Source organism: Silene latifolia, chromosome 10 (assembly GCF_048544455.1).
Source record: "Silene latifolia isolate original U9 population chromosome 10, ASM4854445v1, whole genome shotgun sequence".
Lineage (NCBI taxonomy): Eukaryota > Viridiplantae > Streptophyta > Magnoliopsida > Caryophyllales > Caryophyllaceae > Silene > Silene latifolia.
Genome location: NC_133535.1, coordinates 83,018,048 through 83,026,243, shown reverse-complemented (window position 1 = coordinate 83,026,243; position 8,196 = coordinate 83,018,048). Strand labels below are relative to the sequence as shown.

Genomic DNA, 8,196 nt, shown 5'->3' with positions numbered 1-8,196 from the left:
ACATGGTGTGGTCCGTTTTCTTGAGTTTCTTGAAGATAGGCTCATAAATCATGGTGAGTTTTCATATGAATCGACTTATATACTGCACTTTTCCCAGGAATCCTCTGACTTCTTTTTCTGTTTGAGGTTGTGGCATTTCGATCAGAGCCTTGATCTTTGAAGGGTCTATTTCTATACCTCGTTGGCTAACGACGTATCCTAGGAGTTTGCCAGATGTTACTCCGAATGTGCATTTCTGAGGATTGAGCCTCATGTTGTACTTTCGTAGCCTTGTGAAAATTTTGCGAAGGTTCGCAATATGCCCTTCTCTATCCTTGGACTTGACAATCATGTCGTCTACGTATACCTCAACTTCTTTGTGCATCATGTCATGTAAGAGTGTAGTTGCGGTGCGTTGATATGTAGCTCCGGCGTTGATCAATCCAAACGGCATGACCGTATAGCAATAGGATCCCCATTGAGTGACGAAGGCGGTCTTATGCATGTCTTCTATGGCCATCTTGATTTGGTTATAACCCGCATACCCATCCATGAAGGATAGTAACGCGTGATCTGCAGTATTGTCCACCAATATGTCGATGTGAGGTAAAGGGAAGTCATCCTTAGGGCTTGCTTTGTTTAAGTCCCTAAAATCAACACAAACACGGATTCTCCCATCCTTTTTGGGTACGGGTACAATGTTGGCTACCCAATCAAAATACTCGGAAACTTTGATGAACCCGGCTTTGAATTGCTTGTCGACTTCTTCCTTAATCTTTAGAGCCCATTCTATCCTCATTCGTCGAAGCTTCTGTTTTACAGGTTTGAAACCTGGCTTAATCGGAATCCTATGTTCAGTGATATCCCTGTCGATCCCTGGCATGCCTTTGTAGGACCAAGCGAAAACGTCTTTGAATTCGTTTAGGAGGTTTATGAAATCGGCCCTTTCGGTAGAGCTCAAGGTAGTCCTATCCTAAGTTCTTGGGGTTCTAGTTCGGTTCCTACGTTGATGGGTTTGGTGTCCTCTATTACTGGTCCCCCTTCCCCTTCCTGCAGTATTTCTTTGGCTACGTAGGGAGGTATTTCGATCGAGTCTGGGTCTTGGTCATCCTCAGTATCATCGTAAACAGAATTGCACTCAAGATAACACAAAGAGTAAGCAGAACCTGATTTATTCATATTAAAATTTGAGTAGAGTTGAAACAAAGAAGCCAACTGATCCATGGTCAGTGGCGGCAAAGGGACAGTGGTTGGGACATTTCCTGAACTACTGTGGCTACTCGAGGCTAAGCTAGGAGAAGCAAAGGGAGTGGGGATGACGACAGGAGGAGACTCACTAATGACTTCTCTAGACTCCGACTCTGACTCCGACTCCAACTCGAACTCATCGTCTTCTGGTTCTCCTTTGAACATCTCTCCTTCTCCAGTGGTGAGTTTGAAGAGTCTTCCTTGATTGTTTGTCCACTTGATTGATTTTCTCCATCCTTTCTGTTGACTTATGTTGGTTTCTGTGATTAACGCGGTGGGGTTGAAGCGATCGTCTTGAAGTATCATGGTAATGATCTCATCCTGCGCGGCCCTAACAAATCGATCTTCTCCGAACAATAGGCTAACAGCTTGTTCGTCTAAGCAAGGTGCTTGACGGGTTTTGACGGTAGGAACCGTTTCTGGAGGGATGAAGTAGCAATCGTGAAAGATCTCGATTCCGGCTAGCCTCTTCTCGAGATAATGCCAAGGCTCGGGAAATCCGTGAAAGAGTTCTAGACTTCCTTCTTGAACAAAGTACCCATTTAGAGTACGGAGATAAGGTCGCATTTGGACTCCTATGTGCTTGCGGTTTTGGACTTGAGCAAGCATTTCGAGAACCTCTTTTTTAGTGGGTTTATACCCTAGTCCCAGTGGTATCCTCTTTGAGTTGCCTTCCTTATATGGTGCGAAGGTATTTCTTCGGGTAGGGTTTAAAGGCATTCCAGGGAAGTATCCCTGGGTTTTGAGCATGTGGTTGACCACCAAGTTGGAGTAGGGATCATAGTATAAGGGTGCCAACTCACTTTCTATGACACTTATGCTTTGTAAGCCCCCAAGTTCGTATACGAGATCTGCAAGAACTTGATTGTTCGACTGTTTTTCGATTATTGCCTTGATGGGTGACGAAGTGATCGTCACTACTTTGCCATTTATTGGGATTTTGATCTTTTGATGAAGAGTGGATGTTACCGCTTTGGAAGCGTGAATCCAAGGCCTTCCCAGAAGTATGTTGGAGGAAGCTTCGATGTCCACTATTTGGAAGTTAACATTTCGCTCAATTGGCCCTGTGGCTATGGTTAGGTTAACAAGTCCTACCACCTTTCGTCGTGTACCATCATATGCGCGAACACCTTGATTGGTAGGGGTCTAATCCGACTCTTTCATGCCTAGTTTGTATGCCGTTTTGAGGGGTATGACGTTGACTGTAGAGCCATCATCTACCAAGGTCATTGGCACATTTTTCTTTAGACAAATGACAGTGATGTAGAGATCCAAGTTGTGACTAGCGCCGAAAGGCGGTAGATCTTAGTCTTAGAAAGTAATAGGATTACTTAGCTTTGGTGATTCTTGGAAGACCAAGTTGACTACATCTTCGGGTGTCGAGTTATGGGCTACATTTAGTTTGGCCAAAGCTTGCAGTAAAGCTTGGCGATGTGGGAACGAGCTTGCTACTAATTGCCAGACTGAAAGATCAGCCTTTGTCTTCTGTAATTGCTTGAGCAAATGATCAGTGGAGTCATCTTCGTTATCATTTGGTGTGACAACGTTGGTTGGACCATTTTGAGCAATGCTTTGATATGGACGACCCGAGCGAGTTAGGTGGTCCACATCTTGGTCTTCACCATTTTGGACTATTTCCTTGACTAGGGAGTTCTCAATGAGGTACTCGTCCTCGTCATCGTCGGCCCAAACCCCATTGATTGTAGCTAGCTTCCTCATTCTCATGATTTCATCCTCTAGTCGTATGATTTGGTCGACTAGTTTATCAACCATGGTGACTACCTCTTGCATAGTAGTGTCTTGAGAGAAGATTAGTGGCACATGTTCTTTGGGTGTTGCGTTGGGATCGCGTAGAGTTATCACCACATTTTCTAATTCCCACACTTGCCTTTCTACACTCCTTGCCCATGTGATGAAGTCGGAAATGGTAGGGGAAATAGTAGAGTACAACCCTTCATTCTCGATGGCATGGATATCATTTTCGACTGGAGAAATGAGGTGTGAGCAATCTAAGGTAGATTCGTCATTTGTAATCACCAGAACTCCAAGAGGATTCTGAGTGTTGTTGGGTTTACCTCCCGGCGGTATTGGCAATCGACCATCTTCAATCATGTCTTGAAGCACATTTTTCAACTTGTAGCACTTTTCTGTGTCATGCCCCTTGCCCCTATGGTATTCACAGTACGAGTTCTCGTCCCAGAATTTGGATTTACTTTCGGGTTCGGGAGTAGGCCCAATGGGTTGGAGTTTACCTTGCTTCATTAACCTTTTTAGAGCGTTGGAGTAAGTGTCCCCAAGATTTGTGAATTTCCTTGGTGGGGTACTTCTCTTGGATGGCTCGAGAAGGTTAACTTCATCGGTCTTGCTAGTGGAGCCGTATGAACGACTTGTTGAGCCTTGATATCCTCGACCTACCGTTTTGGACAATAGTCCTTTACGGATGTCATCTTCGATCCTTGTCCCTAGTACAGTTAAATCCTTGAAAGTTTTGATATTTTGGTATCTCAAATGAGTGGCATAGATGGGTTTGAGATTGTCCACAAACTTCTCCACAAGGGTAGCCTCATCCGGGCGTTCAACTAGTTGGGTACTAGTCTTCTTCCACCTACTTAGGAAGTCGGTGAATCCTTCTTTGTCATTTTGGGTAAGAACCTCTAGAGTGCGCATGTTAACTTGGAGCTCGGCATTATCCGCATATTGTTTAGAGAACTCGATTGCGGCATCTTCCCAAGTAGCGACCTTCTTGTGATCTAAGGAGTAGAACCATTGCTTTGGGATGGTGTCAAGAGATGATGGAAAGATCCTTAAGAACATCTCGGGTTTGATGCCTTTGATAGACATATAATCCTTGAAGGCACGGATGTGGTTCAAAGGGTTCTCGTGCCCCTTGAATTTAGGGATATCCGTCATATTGAAGTTGGTTGGCAATTTGGAATTGACGGCCTCATACTTGCGATTGTTCTACCTATAAATGTCATCCCCCTTAAGGTACATCAATTGTTCCTCTAAGTATTGGAGTCTTTTCTCAGCTACAGTCATCCCCATGAGAGGATTTTCATCCTTGGATTCATTCTCGGAGTCACCTATTACTTCACTTTCCTGAGGGGGCAATCTCCCCTCTACGGCATAGATCCGGCCCTCAATGGTCTCAAGGCGGTCATAAACTTGGTCTTGGGTAACTTGCATTTGGGCTAGCGCGGCTAGGATTCGATCATTACCATCTTGAAGTTGGTGTAGGTTTGTTTCACTGGATCCAGGCATCTTGAAAACTGGATAAGAGATCGAGGACGAATCAAAACGCGATCGACCATTCTAACACACTTGCTAAAAGAAGAAATGTTTTGACTCGTGAAGTGGGTGTGTGCCACTTGTGTTGAGTGAGCTTTGAAGAAAGCCAAGGTTTTTGAAAATGTGCGTCCTAGTCAACTATAGTGTAGTTGTAGGAGTGGACTCAAAGTGAGGTTTTGAAATGGGCTTGTGACCCGAATTTTGACACGACAAATGGACAGACTTTTGACTCGGTTTTGCGCTAATTGAAGGCCTATTTCGAAATTTTGATTAAGAAAAAGGGTTTTTTTTTTGATTTTTGAAAAAAAAATCGTCATGGTTTTGTTTAGAAATGGTGATCACGTAAGGTACAAACATTTATACAAGCATTATAACGGGATGCTGAGTGCTTTTAAAAGGGTTTTGGTTTAAAGGGTGGGTTGCCATACCGAACCATCAAACCCGAAGTCTGTGGAGAGGCTCGTACCAAACAAGAGTAAGGCCGATTCCTAGTCCATTTCCTCAAGTAGTGAAGGCCCTTGATACAAACAAGAGTAAGCATCATGGTATGGATGACGTCAATCGCTATCCATCCTTAGGCCCAAATAAGAATTAGGACCGTTTAGACGGGACGTGATGCGACCATAATTGGCGCGTATTTAGCCCCCGAATTACCATTGTTTCTATGCTTTTTAGTGCCTATTTGGGTCATTTCTTATCTTTAGTTCTTTGTTTTGCATATTCTTTGAGATTTTGATCCCTTGGTAGGAAAGGAGTAAGAATCTTGCATTTTCATGGCAAAACAAGGCTAAATTGATCATATTCAATGACCAAGCATCAAGGAGAGACAAGACTAGAAGGCCTTTGTACATAGCATAGTAGAAGAGCATTGTTGAGAAAAGGATCCTTGAGTCCCCAAGGAAATCCCCAAGGAATTCATGAAGAAAAGGGAAGAAAAAGAAGAAGGAAAGTCATTGAGCTACAATCCGAACGGATTGTAGAGAATCCGTCCGTCCTCGCCAATCCGAGCGTCCTCACCAGGAATCCGCTCGGATTGCCCATGCCCAGTCCGTGCGTCTTGTTCCTTGATCCGCTCGGATCGTCCATCCCAAATCCGGCCGTCCCGACTCCCGGCCCGCACGGATCACAAAGACAAAGACAGTTTCGTTCTTCAAGCTACGAAATGAAGAAGCCCTTCTCTCGGACAATCCCGGAGGCTCCTTGCTCAACTTAAAAAGTGTAATTACTAGTTTAGCCCTTAGTTAACCCTAATGCATCCTCCCTAATTTTCACTATAAATACCCCATTAGTCTAATTAGAGGAGCATGTTCTTCTTATCAATAATTAGTGTAGTTAATATCAATCAAATCTCTCTTCAATATTGTAATCAAATATTAATCAAGTTTTAATCCAAGTTTTAGTTCCTTAATCTCTCTCTTGTTCTTACTTTATTTTGGGTAATTGAAGATTATTTGGGTTATTATTGGGAGATTGACAACCTCTCAATCTAGGATTCAAGTACTTCTATTATTCTTGCTTTATTATTGGAATCATTAGTAGGTATAATCTCTTAATCCCTTTTTAATTATTGCTAATTACTTTCATTTATTCATCATGTTTCATTATGTTAGTATGATTGACAACCTTTCTAGCATGATCAATATGATAATGAGTGAGTAGTCTCTTAGCTAGGGTTTAATGGGTGATTAGGGAAACCAACATGGGGAATGATTCATGCTTAAATTAATATGCTTTCATATCTTATTTGCTTGCTTGTTTTGATCTTAATGCATGCACATGTTATATTTGATGAAATGCTAAGCCTATGAATCCTTGCATTTACTATCATCTTCTATCCTTTCAACTTGACTTGTAAGACATAACCCAACTCGAGTCTTGTTAGACCATGCATGTGTTAAGTAGGGAAGATTAAGTCGACTTGTAGGTGTTGTACAATCCAAGAGATTCGGCTCAGGGACCCAAACTTTCCTAGGATTGTAAGATATAACCCAACTCAATCCATCACAACAATAATTGCTTGCTTATAATTTGAGAACATGTTTGTATGATCATATCCCATGATTCCCCTATGAACCCATGACACCCTAGTGCTTTTAATCAATTGTTTACACCCTTATTTCATTTACCTTGTTAGTTTATTTTCATTGCTATTTTAGTTTAGTAACCTTCTACATCAACCCAATTCGTGACACCCCTAGACACCACTAGTTACAATAGAATCTTCATTTCAATACCCGTCCCTTGGGATCCGACCTTTACTTGCCTCTTTACTAATTGTAGAGTTGTTTGTGAAGTATAAATTGTGTTTTGTATCGACCATTGACCAACGACCACATATGCTTAATTGTGAACACCAAATGGCTCCGATCAAAAATGGCGCCGTTGTCGGGGACGGTGTTTAATTGATTTAAGATTTCTTTTATTGTTTTTAGTTGTGTCTTTTTCACCTTGGGAAGTAAAACTCCTCAAGGTTTGTTCTAATTGTTTTTGAGTTGTTTGATATTTTGCATGTCTAGAAGGTTACAAAGAGATTTGTTACCTTTTGACCGTGAAATCGAAAGAACCTTGACGAATAATAGGAGACTTGTTAGGAGGAATTTGGGAGGTGTTGGTGAAGTTGTTCAACCCACTAGTGAGTTTGTCAATCCTTTCGCAATAGAAGGAGAAGAGAACCCATTAAACAATACCACACAAAATCCACCTACAATGCCTAAATTCTCGTCACACTCTATACCCACCGAGGAGGATCTACCAAATGGTACTCCTACCCCACAACATCTTACCGGAAACTTTATTGCCAAGTCCGCCTTCATCCAACTAGTTGAGAGGAGCCAATTCGGGGGAATGCCTAGTGAGGACCCTCATTCTCATATGGAAACATTTTGTGATTATTGTGAAGCTATCTCTCAAACGGGCGTGACTCAAGACCAAATAAGATGGGTCTTATTTCCTTTTTCGTTAATCGGCACCGCAAAACAATGGTTGAAGGGCCTTGATAAGGCCACCCTTGGAATAGATTCTTGGAAGAAGCTAGCTCTAGCTTTCTACAAAAATTTCTACCCACCGGAAAAGACTAATATGCTAAGAGCTCAAATTACGGGTTTTAAGCAAAGGGATGAAGAATCTTTGTATGAAGCTTGGGAGCGGTTCAAAGGTATTTGTCGCTCATGTCCTCACCATGGACTTAGCGAATGGTTTTTAGTGCAACAATTTTGGAATGGTTTATATGAAGATTCAAGGAACATTCTCAATATGGGATCAAATGGAATGTTCACCGAAGTTGATGACAATCAAACATGGAACAAGATTGAGGAAATGGCGGTCCATAATTCGCAATATAGTAGGCCTCGCAAGGCTACTAGAGGAAAGTATGAAGTGGACACCGTTACTCAATTGGGTGCTCAACTTAGTGCTCACATTGACACAATCAACTTGAAGTTTGAACAAGCTATGGCTAGACTTGAGGAAAGCTCAAAATCATCAAAGCATCATGTCAATGCCATGACGGCATCCTCATCAATCCCAAGCGGGATATGTGAGAATTGTGGAACCTTAGGTCATGACTCAAGCGAGTGTAGGGGAACAACCGAGCAAGTCAATGCTTTCCAAGCTTACAAAAGCGGTACCCCTTATTCAAATTTTTACAATGAAAACACCAAGTTCCATCCAAATCTCTCATAC

General features: G+C 42.3%; 1 non-coding gene across 1 annotated transcript; it reads right to left on the bottom strand.

The window, feature by feature from the left end:
- Positions 1-7,593: 7,593 nt before the first annotated feature.
- Positions 7,594-7,700, bottom strand: LOC141610008 (small nucleolar RNA R71). The gene has a single exon (XR_012527904.1). It is a non-coding gene; the product is annotated as a small nucleolar RNA R71 (small nucleolar RNA).
- Positions 7,701-8,196: the final 496 nt, after the last annotated feature.